The following is a 14322-nucleotide window of genomic DNA, read 5'->3' on the forward strand; positions in this document are numbered from 1 at the left end:
CTGAACTTCGGCGCCCTTGGGGGGGGCGGGGCGGGGCCGGGGGGGGGGGGCCGAGAGGGGGCGGGGCCGAGAGGGGGGCGGACCCGGGGGGGGGGGGGCGGACCCGAGGGGGTGGGGGGGCGGGGGGGCGGACCCGAGGGGGTGGGGGGCGGGGGGGGACCGAGGGGTGGGGGCGGACCGAGGGTGGGGGCGGGGGGAACGGACGGAGCGGGGGGGCGGACCGAGGGCGGGGGGCCGCCCTGGGGAGGGCGGCCACCGCGCATGCGCTGGTTGGCACCGGCCCAGCTGCGCATGCGCGGGACCCGAGTCTCTGGCGCCCCCTAGCACATGGCGCCCCGGGCGACTGCCCAAGTTGCCGGTGCCTTGAGCCGGCCCTGTCTCCAGCAGCTTACTAGTCGTCACTTTCAGGGATTCCAACAACTCCCCTTTCAGCTCTGTAAAATAGCGCAGAAGGGCCGCCTGCTGCTCCTCCGCCCACTGCCTCCACTCCTCAGGGGCTCCACCGGCCGCCATTTTGGCCACTTTCCCCCGCTTTTCCAGGGGAGCTGCTGCCGTTTTTCTCCTCGCCCCACTCCGAGTCCGCACCATAAATCCTGGGGGGTTTTGCTCCAGACCCCTTTATCCACCGGGAATCGTCGAATCAGCGCCGTTTGGGGCCCTTAAAAGAGCCCACAAGTCCTATTAAAGCGGGAGCTGCCAAACATGCGGCTTAGCTCCGCATAGCCGCAACCGGAAGTCATTGGTCGGAGTTGTGTTGGTGATTGGTGTAGGGCATTGGATGAGAGAAGCATGTCACATGGATAATACAGTAATCATGGATGACTTGAATCTGCCTACAGACTGCATAAACCTAATGAGCGCTAACGCTGTGGGGGTTGAGTTCCTAGAGTGTGTTACGAACGGTTTTGAAGAGCAGTGTGTTGAGCAACCAACTAGAGAACAGGTTTATTTTAGACCTAGTAATTATATAATGATAAAATAGAAATTAGTAACCTTTAGGGATGAGTGACCATAATATGATAGAATTTCACATTTGAAAGTGAGGCAGTTCAATCTGAAGCAGAAACATAGAAAGTAGGCGAAGGAGGAGGTCATTAGGTCCTTTGAGCCTGCTCCACCATTCAATATGATGATCATGTCTATCCCTGCGTTCCCCCAATATCCTTTGATCCCCTTCGCCCTAAATGCTATATCAAATTGCTTCTTGAAAACATACAATACTTTGGCCTCAACTATTCCCTGTGGTCACAAATTCCTTGGCTCACCACTCTCAGGGTGAACAAATTTCTTCTCTGTCCTAAATGTTCTACCCCATATCCTCAGACTGTGACCCCTGGTTCTGGACTCTCCCACCATCAGGAACATCCTTTTTGCATCTACCCTGTCCAGTCCTGTTAGAATTTTATTGGTGTCTATGAGATCGCCCTTCATTCTTCTGAACTCCAGTGAATACAATCCTAACCAACACAATCTTTTCTCATACGTCAGTCCCGTCATCCCAGGAATTAGTCCAGCAAACTTTTGCTGCACTCCCTCGAGAGCAAGAACATCCTTCCTCAGATAAGGAGACAAAAACTGCATAAAATATCCCAGATGTGGCCTTACCAAGGCTCTGTATGACTGCAGCAAGACATCCCTGCTCCTGTACTTGAATCCTCTTGCTCTGAAGGCCAACATACTATTTGCCTTTTTACTGCCTGCTATACCTGCATGCTTACCTTCAGTGACTGTTATACGAGGAAACCCAGGTCTCATTGCACATTCCCCTTTCCTAATTTATGACCATTCAGATAATAATTGCGGGTTTCCTCCGGGTGCTCCGGTTTCCTCCCACAGGTCGCGAAAGACGTGCTTGTTAGGTGATTTGGACTTTCTGAATTCTCCCTCAGTGTACCCAAACAAGCGGTGGAGTGTGGCGACTAGAGGATTTTCACAGTAACTTCATTGCAGTGTTAATGTAAGCCTACCTGTGACACTAATATAGATTACTATTATTATTGTAAATCATTAATAAATTGTGAATAGCTGGGGTCCGAGCACCGATCCCAGCCACTAGTCACTGCCTGCCAATTTGAAAAGAGCCCATTAATTCCTACTCTTTGTTTCTGGCTGCCAACCAGTTTTCTATCCATTTCAATACACTATCTCTATAGTGTATACACTATCTCCTATGCGCTTTAATTTTACACACTAATCTCTTAAGCGGGACTTTGTCTGAAGCCTTCTGAAAGTCCAAATATACCACATCCACTGGTTCCCCCTCGGTAACTCTACTAGTTACATCCTCGAAGAATTCCAGTAGACTTGTCAAGTATGATTTCCCCTTCATGAATCCATGCTGACTCTGTCCAATCCTGCCACTATTTTCTGAGTGCTTCGCTATAAAATCTTTGCTCCCCTACTACTGACATCAGGCTTACTGATCTATAATTCCCTAGTTTCTCTCTAACTCTCTTTTTAAATAGTGGAGTTACATTAGCTACCCTCCAATCTGAAGAAACTGTTCCAGAGTTGATAGAATCCTGGAAGAGGGCAGCACGGTGGTGCAGTGTTCGCATTGCAGTCTCACGGCACCGAGGTCCCAGGTTCGATCCCAGCTCTGGGTCACTGTCCGTGTGGAGTTTGCACATTCTCCCCGTGTTTGCGTGGGTTTCGCCCCCACAACCCAAAGATGTGCAGGGTAGGTGGATTGAAGACGCTAAATTGCCCCTCAATTGGAAAAAAATAAATGGGTACTCTAAATTTATTATAAAAAAGAATCCTGGAAGATGATCACCAACGCATCGACTATTTCTAGAGCCACTTCCTTATGGGCAGCACGGTAGCACAGTGGTTAGTGATTCTATGGTTCTTAAGTACTGTGGGATGTAGATTATCAGACACTGGGGATTATCAGCCTTCAATCCCATAAATTTTCCCAACACCATTTCTCTACTAATATTGATTGCCTTCAGTTACTCCCTCTAACTAAACCCTACATTTCCCGACATTTCTGGTATCTGATTTGTGTCATCGTTTGTGAAGACACAAAGTAAGTGTTTAGTTACATTAAAAGGCATGGATGTGCTTAGGCAATGGATTATGTTTAAATAATTATTACATAGTTTACAACAACTATTCCTTCGTGGCAGACCCCTCCTGCCAAAAAAAGGCAGTCAACCATGGCTAACAAAGGAAGTTATGGATTGTATAAGATTAACAGAAGAGGCTTATAAAGTTTCCAGATATAGTGGTAAACCTGAAGGTTGGGAGGATGTTAGAATATAGCAAAGGAGGACCAAGAAAATGATAAAGAAAGCAAAAATAGAATACAAATGTAAACTATCAGAAAGCATAAAGACAGACTAAAAGCTTCTGTAGGTACATAAAAAGGAAATGTTTGTCAGACAAAACTAGGGCCATTACATTATTCCCATACCCCTTTATGTCACTGATCCGCCATGATCATATTGAATGGCGGAGTAGGCTCACTGGGCTGAATGGCCTACTCCTGTTTCTGTCTTCACGTGCTCAAGGTGTTAAACGCACAAGAGGGGAGGGGTGCACTCAACATAACCACCACCTTGTGTTTGGAAAGACTTTGAACTTGTGGAAGTCACATGATGTGAGAACCATTTTGTTTTCTGCTTTTAAAAGCAACAATAAGCTGTTTGCAAAGCCATCAACTGAGCTGAATGCTGTCAAGCAACCAAGGTAATAATCAGCAATACCCTGAACGTGGGAGATCATACCGAAAGATTCCCCAACTTGTTCCAGTTGGAGATCACCTGAGAACCAAAATCCTAGAAATTCAAAAACCTCACAGCTTGCTGAGAATCCTTTGCTTTATAAGACCTTCCCTTCAACTAAGACCTCAACTTCATCAAGATCATTACAGGCATGTTATGAAAGAGACTGAGATAATTATATAACTTTCAACGGTGTCTAATCACTGTCTGTGTGAGACGTGCGAATGAAGCATTGAATTAAATCCGGGGCAAGTGTCTGATAATAACTAGCCTTCGATATTTTTAAACTCACAAAAAGCTTGCTGCTGGAATTATTTAATTGGGTCACTGACTCTGAGGAGAAAACGCACACCTCTTATGTGAACATTTTAAAAGGATGTTGCTAGTGTGTGGCTCAGTCCCTGTGCGGCACATTCTTAACTCTGCATTGCAACGCATCCATGTAGCCTACAGGGAATTTACATATTAGGATTATTCAGTTATATATTAGATTATAACACACTATCTGACCCTGTATGGTATTATCTATTGGAAGCAACAGGTAGATGAAGGCATTGGGGATACTTTCCTTTATTAGTCAATAAATAAACAATCAAAACAGAGAGGCTATTCTAGAACTGCATAGAACATTAAGTAGGCTATAGCCAGACAATGACTGCATTGTAGAAAGGATGTGATTGCACAAGAACAAATACTTAGAAGATTTACCTGGATGTTTTCAGCAATGGAGAATTTCAACTATGAGGAAACATTGAATAGGTGAGGAATTTCCCTATTTCTGGGGAATAGGGAAGGTGAAGTGGAGATTTAATTGAGGCATATAAAATTATGAGGGGCCGAGACTTAGTTGGCAAGAAGGTCCATTTCCCCCAGCAGAGCTGTCAGTGACCAGGCGGTATTGATTTAAAAGAATTTTCAGAATGATGACAGGGTATTTTTCACACAAAGGGTGTTGGGGCCTGGAACACTCTGTATAAAAGGATAGAAGAGGCAGGAACATTAAAAAGGAAACTTGGCTATGCGTTTCAACTGCCATAATCCAAAAAAGGCTGGCTAGCTTTTTTCCAGCCAGGCGGACATAATGGGCCAAAAGTTCCTCTCCTACCCCATGCCGTACGTTTTGTTTCTCCGCTTTTCAAGCTTTTCCATACACATATCGCTTTCTGGAGAAAAGACGGGGAAAAAAATAAGGTCCAAAAATCGGACCATGTGGGGACTAAAGTTCTAAAAGCCTTTCTGGAAATATAAATCAAATCTCACTGCAGTGTCAGTTATTGTGCAAACATATGACTTAGAAAAAGTATAGTTTTCAAGACGGACTTGTGGCACGGTGGTACTATCCCCATCTCTGGGCCAGTAGTTCCAAGATTCAAGTTCGACTTCCGGACTTGATGGCCATAAAAGGTGGTCAGGCAGGGCAATTATCAGCCTGAAACTCCATCCAATGTGCCTGATGTCAGGTGATAAAGCACAGGAGAGTTTCCTGGTCAGTCACACTTTATCTTTTGGAAAACTATGCTGTATTCATCAAATATCTAAACAAACATTTGCAAGAATTTCAAAATGGTCACGAGGAGGTGCAATACTATTCAAATTTTCTACATAGATTATGTCACACTCTGAGGGACGTCATTGCAATTGTGACCCATGTACTACTTACTGTACACATTCAATGCGAGGTGTATAGCCTGAGGGGTTCTATACTATTTCCAGCCCCTCAGTGTACTATGGCTGAAAATTTTAAAACATTTTCTTTTCCTCCATTCTTAAAGTTACAAAGCCAATATGCAGAGTGGACAGGGCAAGCAAGCCCTTAATCCATCTCATTGCTTGCTCCAAAAACCAATTCAGATTGAATCCAATTCATGGTCGGCACCTGATCTGACGCTTGATCTTAGCCATAAGGTGGAGCTGACAGGTCTCAGGTGGCAAACCTTTGCAATACCCTGCCAAGCACAATTGTGGATCAATCCAATGGAAGTCCATGATCCCTAACACCCACATTGGGCTTGGTGCCTGAAGGAGGAGGTGCATGATTCTCAACCCAGTTGTAAAAGCAATGTCATTCTGAATAATGCCACCTGGTGGCAGAGATGTGATCACGGAACAACTCAGTACCGTGCCATCAGATACTCTGCTCCTGGAATGAATTAAAGACATGATTTGCATGTTTGTGGGTAAGTGATGGATTCAAAGTGGGCAATAAGAACAGGTCACAATGGATTTATATTCAGCCCTTTTTGTCGATTGAGTATGCACATCCAGAAATTAGCTTGAATAATGTTATCATAGAAACATACATGTTCATAGCTAATTCCTCTCTGTTATTATAACAGCAGTGCTAATCAATTTATTTTAAATAAGCTAATGACTCCATTAAAATGTTGGTGACAGGAATATGATGTGAGTTTGTTAAACATTCATAACATTGCACTCTGCTTATAATATTGTAGCCTGAATTCGCTAGCCTGTGCTAATGTACAGTCAAGCCACATTCCAACAGCAGTGATATGCAATGAATCAAATGATTTGGAGATAAGGAACTGTTGTGTAGATAGTATAGGAATCGCAATACATACTAATTATTAAGTTGGAGATTGGGGAAGTGGAGTTGAATAAAGTACTGTTGTTAGTATCCGAACCTACTCTCGTGGTCTCCTAATATACCATCAAAATCAGGCTTTTAATTTAATGGGCTGTATTTAATTTAGTTTATTGACATGCCTCTGGAAAAACTCTGAACAGATACCAATTGGATATTGAATTAAGTGAGTAGTTTTCTCAAATTGAGAACTAACTTCCATGCATGGAAAATGTTGTTTTATTTATCATATTTCAATAAACAGGCAAACAAAGACAAAGAACAAAGAAAAGTACAGCACAGGAACAGGCCCTTCAGCCCTCCAAGCCTGTGCCGACCATGCTGCCCGTCTAAACTAAAATCTTCAGCACTTCTGGGATCCGTATCCCTCTATTCCCAGCCTATTCATGTATTTGTCAAGATGCCCCTTAAACGTCACTGTCGTCCCTGCTTCCACGGCCTCCTCCGGCAGCGAGTTCCAGGCACCCACTATCCTCTGTGTAAAAAACTTGCCTCATACATCTACTCTAAGCCTTGCCCCTCGCACCTTAAACCTATGCTCCCTAGTAATTGACCCCTCAACCCTGGGAAAAAGCCTATCACTATCCACTCTGTCTATGCCCCTCATAATTTTGTAGACCTCTATCAGGTCGCCCCTCAACCTCCGGCGTTCCAGTGAGAACAAACCGAGTTTATTCAACCTCTCCTCATAGCTAATGTCCTCCATACCAGGCAACATCCTGCTAAATCTCTTCTGCACACTCTCTAAAGCCTCCACATCCTTCTGGTAGTGTGGCAAACAGAATTGAACACTATACTCCAAGTGTGGCCCAGCTAAGGTTCTATACAGCTGCAACATGACTTGCCAATTTTTATACTCAATGCCCTGGCCAATGAAGACAAGCATGCCATATGCTTTCTTGACTACCTTCTCCACCTGTGTTGCCCATTTCAGTGACTTGTGGACCTGTACACCTAGATCTCTCTGACCGTCAATACTCTTGAGGGTTCTACCATTCACTGTATATTCCCTACCTGCATTAGACCTTCCAAAATGCATTACCTCACATTTGTTCGGATTAAATTCCATCTGCCATCTCTCCGCCCAAGTCTCCAAACAATCTAAATCCTGCTGTATCCTCCGACAGTCCTCATCGCTATCCGCAATTCTACCAACCTTTGTGTTGTCTGCAAACTTACTAATCAGACCAGTTACATTTTCCTCCAAATCATTTATATATACTATGAACAGCAAAGGTCCCAGCACTGATCCCTGCGGAACAACACTAGTCACAGCCCTCCAATCAGAAAAGCACCCTTCCATTGCTACTCTCTGCCTTCTATGACCTAGCCTCACATCACAACAACCCTGTTGCTTTTACTCTTTTCCAAAATCTGTCTACCTATCTGCTCCTCTATCTCCCGCTGGCTGTTGGGAGGCCTGTAGTAAACCCCCAACATTGTGACTGCACCCTTCTTATTCCTGATCTCTACCCATATAGCCTCACTGCCCTCTGAGGTGTCCTCCCGTAGTACAGCTGTGATATTGTCCTAACGGTAGAAACTCCGCCACCCCTTTTACATCCCCCTCTATCCCGCCTGAAACATCTAAATCCTGGAATGTTTAGCTGCCAATCCTGTCCTTCCCTCAACCAGGTCTCTGTAATGGCAACAACATCGTAGTTCGAAGTACTAATCCAAGCTCTAAGTTCATCTGCCTTAACTGTTATACTTCTTGCATTAAAACATATTCATTTCAGGCCACCAGTCCCGCTGTTTTCAGCAACATCTCCCTGTCTGCTCTTCCTCAGAGCCATACTGGCCCTATTCCCTAGTTCTCCCTCAATTTTTTCACCTTCTGACCTATTGCTCTTGTATCCAACCCATTCCATACTAGTTTAAACTCTCCTATGTGACACTAGCAAACCTCACGGCCAGGATATTTATGCCTCTCCATTTTAGATGCAACCCGTCCTCCTTATACAGGTCACACCTGCCCCAGAAGAGCTCCCAGTGTTCCAGATAATGGAAACCCTCCCTCCTACACCAGTTGTTTAGCCACGTGTTTAGCTGCTCTATCTTCCTATTTCCAGCCTCACTGGCACATGGCACAGGGAGTAATCCCGAGATTACAACCCTAGAGGTCCTGTCTTTTAACTTTCTGCCCAGCTCCCTGAACACTTGCTGCAGGACCTCATGGCCCTTTGTACCAATATGTACAACGACCTCTGCCTGTTTGCCCTCCCCCTTCAGGATGCCTGCTACCCGTTCAGAGACATCCTGGATCTCGGCACCAGGGAGGCAACATACCATCCTGGAGTCTCTTTACGTACACAGAAGCGCCTATCTGCAGCCCTGACTATAGAGTCCCCTATGACTATTGCTCTTCTGCACTTTGATCCTCCCTTTGAACATCAGAGCCAGCCGTGGTGCCACTGCTCTGGCTGCTACTGTTTTCCCCTGATAGGCTATTCCCCCCAACAGTGTCCAATGTGGTATACCTGTTCGAGAGGGGGACAACCACAGGGGATTCCTGCACTGACTGCCTGCCCCTTCTGGTGGTCACCCATCTCTCTACCTGCACCTTGGATGTGACCACATCGCTATAACTCCTATCTATGATGCTTATCGCCACCTGCATGCTCCTAAGTGCATCCAATTGCTGCTCCAACCGAACCACACAGCCTGTGAAGAGCTGCCATTGGTTACACTTGCTGCAGATGTAGTCGACCGGAATGCTGGAAGCGTCACAGATCTGCCACATCTAACTGTTTAAAGTACCAAATTTTTTTTTACAATTAAGGGGCAATTTGGCGTGTTCAATCCACCTACCTTGCACATCTTTGGGTTGTGGGGGCAAAACCCACGCAAACACGCGGAGAATGTGCAAACTCAACAGGGACAGTGACCCAGAGCCGGGATCGAACCTGGGACCTCAGCGCCGTGAGGCTGCAGTGCTACCACGACACCACCGTGCTGCCCTACAGTTGGAGCACTGCACCCTGCTGATTGACATTTAAGCACTAATTAATTAATTTAAAACAAATGCTTGAATTATTGTTAGATTGAGTTAATTAACTATATGGCCCTGACGCTAGATGATTTTTGCTAAATACCGGTCTCTGCCCTCAGGTTTAGTTACTTAACAGATTCCCAACCAGCCAACCAGGTCACAGCTTTACTGTGATGTACCCCCCCCCCCCCTACACAATTACAGACTCCCCCTACACAATTTGAAAAGGGAATAAAAATAAAAATCACTTACCTTCCCAGGATGCTCTCTGGTTCTCACCCTGCAGGTTAACAGTTGCAGGCCAGAAGAAAGAGAACAAAACAAAATGGTAGGTAAAAAGGACCTTCTCCCACTCTGCACTGAATTACCTCACTGTACCAAATTACCAAGTTCCAATTTCCACTCTGATGTGTCTCACTCATTCAGGATGTGTCTCCTGCACCTGCACAAAGCTTACGGAGTGCGCTTTCTGTATGTCTTTCATCCAGAACTCAGCTAGCCAGGGTGACTCACACTACTTAAGCTTCAAACAGAAGAATACAATGTACACCCTTATGCCACTAAGCAGGCTTCAGGTGACTGACAGATAACTGCCTCTTAGCAATTAGGGCGGGGTCAGCTTCAGCCAATCAGACACTAAACTGCACACTGCATTTTTAACTGAAAAACAGGAAAATTAGATTTTGCACTTACCTTTCCTGATTCCCTCCCTGCACCAAGTTCGAATTCCCACTCTGGATGGGTCTCACTTACTCAGGATGTGTCTCCTTCACCTGCGCGTGTACATTTTATGTAAACACTCCATTTACACCTCCTCTAGATTCATCTATTGCTATCTGCCTCACCACCATCTTCTTTTTCCTCGAACTATTATTTGTTTTGCCATTTAACCCCTCCTGCCGTCTACCTTATCACAGATCTTCTTTCATGTTCCTTTCTCCCCTTCTCCTTTCCCTGCCTCTGTGCTTGTGTGAAACCTGTTACATCTCTAACTTTCTCCACTTCTGATGAAAGGTCAGCAACATGAAACCTTGGCCGGAATTTTCCGACCGTTCGCCGACAGCAGGGTCCTCTGGTCCCACCCGGCAGTGCACCCCCTGCCAGCGGGTTTCCCAGCAGGTGGCTTCAATGGGAATTCTCATTGACTAAGCGGTGGAAGCAAAGAATCCCGCCACCGGCGAAAGGCGCTCTGCCTCTCGCTGGCGAGAAACACGCGGCTGGGAGGCCGGAGAAGACCTCCCATTATTTCTGTTTCTTTCTCCACAGGTGCTGCCTGACCTGCTGAGTGTTTCCGGCATTCTCTGTTTTCATTTCAGATTTCCAGAATGCAGAGTATTTTGCTATTTAACTTTCAAGTATCTGTATTTAAAATAAAACTGACTTTGCACAAATGAAGCTAAAACATGCAATTTAGCACGGCAATTGCTGCAAAGAACAAAAATTATTGACAGAGCAGAGATAAGGAATATGGATCTGTTGGTGAAAGGTGATGAGTATCGCTGCTAGATTAGCGTTCATATACAGTCCAGGGGGAAAGGGCTGTCTCGGTTGCGGCCTCCCCTCTTCTGCCTCTTCCTCCTCCGTCTCCCCTTCTCATGTCCCTGTTCCTCAGTTTCCCATCTGCGAAGAGATGGCAAGGCTGTTTACTCATGGTGACAAGGTGGTGCACCCCACTCAGTCCAATGCTATGCATTTCCTCCTGAGCAGTTCATGTAACTGAATCGTTGTTTCGAGATGCCAATGGTCTGCTGCATCAGGCTGCTCATGGCAGCATTGCTCTCGTGGGCGTATGGCTGCACCTGCTTGCAGAGGTTGTGAATAGATGTCACAGGCCATGTTACCAAGAGGGTAATGATTGTTGCCTGGTAGCATTTGTCTGCCGTGGTCATTGAAATAGAGCAGACACAGAGAGCTGCCTCAGAATGAATGTGTCGTAGCTGCTGCCAGGCCAGTGACCAAGGTGACAGCTGAGAGAATTAAATCCTTTGCAGTTCAGGAAGGTAACAGAGTTGACATGAGCCACAGGCAAAGTAATGTGCAGGCAGTCAATGGCATTATATACCATTGGATGCCTACAATCCTTGAAAACCCTCATGCTCACTCCCTCTATTTTACTCTGACAAGCAGGAATGAAATGAAGCTATCTCTTTGCACAGAGAGCCTTCATGGCCTTCCATAAACAGCAGTGCTCTGCAAGATGACACTAACATCTCCAGCAGCTGCCTGGAAAAAGGAAGGCACATAAGGGCTTATAGCTACGATCCCTTTCACAGCTACTGGCAATGCGGTCCTTGCCCTTCTTTGAACTGTGAACAGTTGTCAGGGTTCAGTGATGACCTCATTAGTAAAGCGTTGACTTGTCAAACATCAATTATCACTGACGTTCAGGTACCCGAACAGGCACCAGAGTGTGGCAACTAGGGGATTTTCACAGTAACTTCATTGCATTGTTACTGTAAGCCTACTTGTGAGGATAATAAAGATTATTATTATTAGAGGGATTGTGTCTGTACACCCTGGGTGGATTTGACTGAAATCTCTTCTCCCTATGCTCCTTCTCCCTCTTCAAGCAGTTGGCCCTGCTCTTTATGGTCCCTGTTCATTCTTCCAGTCATGCTTGACTCTTAAGAGGAAGGCCTACTAATCCACCTTGTACCTGGAAGCAAGTGATTTGCACGCAAATATTTAAGCTACCAAAAAGGTCCTCTTCACACTCTTCAGACCTCCCCCTAGACTGTTGAATCTTTCAACAAGTATGGAAAAGCACCCAAAAGGCATAGAGTTGCAGCAGTAGCCAGAATTCAGCAAATAACTCGAAATGATACTGTCGTGGTTGATATGGGGGTTGATGTGGGGAGGAGTGTGCGGGTAAATTCTTTATGCCATTGAACACATCAGCTATGAGAAGTCATGAGACAATGAGACAATGCAGGCTGGAGCATGGAACTCCAAAATGGCAGAGCTGGTATCAAATCAGCACTGCACTCTGACTGGTGTCATGATTTGCCTGCACTGCATATTTCTGGCAGATGTTTGGCACGAGAGGGTTAACCCCTTTATTAAAGTGGAAGTTGATGCACTTTGCATCAGAAGTATACATGCACACCAGAGATTTCAGAATCATAAAGGGTTTCCTGCTGCCCAGTGGGCATTATATTTGCATCCTCTTTACATCAGGAATAAATGTCTCAGCATTCTCCTTAGTGGCATTATGTGCACTGATCAAAGTGTCATGGCTAGCCTACACACTCATGGAACATCAAACCCCTGCCCCTCTCCATGTACACAACACCCCCCTCCCCACCCCATACCCGACCAACCAAGTGCAATTGCTTCAGCTTAATTACAAGACAAGTAGCCGGCTCATTACAGAACTTAATCTGAAGAGTAACTCAGTTATATGTCTCCCTCTCTGGGCTACACTGTACAGACAGTTTGATCAGGATCTGTTCAAAACACAAGTTAATTAAGCAATTATCGACTTTCTTTCACACCAATTAAGGCAAAAATATAGAATCTGCTGCATTTGACCTCTTTGTTCGAGGGAAATAAAGGCTTACTGAAAATTAAATGTAGGGTTTTGACAGTTATATGTGCTTTGTAAGTGTTAGTAAAAACTGCGACCATTATGAATGTGAGAAATGGATGTGGGAGAAAGGAAGATCAGTGTAACTAAAAAAAAGGAAGAAAATGCAGGAGTAAAACCAAAGGGAATAAAGCTACAATCATCTGCAGTGACCGACGACTTTCAATCAGATTACCAAAATCATTAACCTTTCCAGTTCATCTTATTATGAATGCTGCACTTTTTGGGGTAGATTTATTTTATCTTCATCAACTGGGCAGTTGCCCAGTTGGGTGGATTGCCTGCCCTTTATAGAACCATTCTGCTTTTCATTCCATTTCATGTTTAAGCATCAATGATCAAACACCAATGCACTAAAAAGATATAATAGAGAAAGCTCTTCAGTTATTCATACAACCTTTCATTCTCATGCTCCTCATCAATCTTCATAATTAGCCATGCAGGTTATATTCATAAAGAGTAATTAAAGATTCAGCAAGTTCTATTAATTAAACATTCAATTTCAATTGGAATTTCAAGAGGAAAGCAAACTTGAAGTAATCACTCCAAAACAGCATAATTTAGGAATTCATTTTATGAAAGATTCTTTCGTAGAAATAAAAGGACGCACTGATGCGCACTCCTCACAGACACATAAGTACTATATTATGAAAATAATATGATTTATTCCTGTTACTGAGTATCGGAAACAAACTCCGATTCATTTTAAAGAAAACAAAACACAATCAGGGATAAACTTTAACCATGACCATATTCCAAATCTACTTTTCGCACTTTGAACTTGCTCCATTCAAATCATCCAATAATTTGAATCTTCAGCACAAAGTACTCACATTGCTACGTATTTAATGCTGCTTTATTAAAATTATTGTGTAATTTGATGTTTTATCATATTACGGTGGCAAATAGCATAATTGTATAAGTAACTGGCATTGAAAATGATTGAAACCTGTACATGTTTTGAAAGCTATGTGGACAGAAAGAACTGAATTGTACTTCGGGCATTGCTTTTCTAAGGTGGAACACCTTTATGCCGGTGAGTTTAAACTCATGGGCAGGGTTTAACTCATTCCAATCTGAGTGCCAGTGAGGTTTCAGTGTCTGAATAGAACTGACTGTGTTTTTTTTCTCTCTCAGATTCAAAGCCGGACGGTGGACGATTTGGAGGTTTTTTTAAAAAAAAGGTTTACTCTATTTTAGAGTCAGTGTTGTATAAATAACTTCACTAATAATAATAATCTTCATTAGTGTCACAAGTAGGCTTACATTAACACTCCAATGAAGTTACTGTGAAAATCCCATAAACGCCACATTCCAGCGCCTGTTCGGGTACATAGAGGGAGAATTCACAATGTCTAATTCACCTAACAAGCATGTCTTTCAAGACTTGTGGGAGGAAACCAGAGCCCCGGAG

At 44.5% G+C, this 14322-nt stretch overlaps 1 protein-coding gene across 3 annotated transcripts in view; it reads right to left on the reverse strand.

Annotated features, from left to right (window-relative positions):
* Positions 1 to 14322, reverse strand: part of ntsr1 (neurotensin receptor 1 (high affinity)) — a 107398-nt gene that overhangs the window by 91623 nt on the left and 1453 nt on the right. The gene's annotated exons all lie outside the window — the stretch shown is intronic.

The sequence above is a fragment of the Scyliorhinus canicula genome, chromosome 7 (genome assembly GCF_902713615.1).
Source record: "Scyliorhinus canicula chromosome 7, sScyCan1.1, whole genome shotgun sequence".
NCBI classification, from domain to species: domain Eukaryota; kingdom Metazoa; phylum Chordata; class Chondrichthyes; order Carcharhiniformes; family Scyliorhinidae; genus Scyliorhinus; species Scyliorhinus canicula.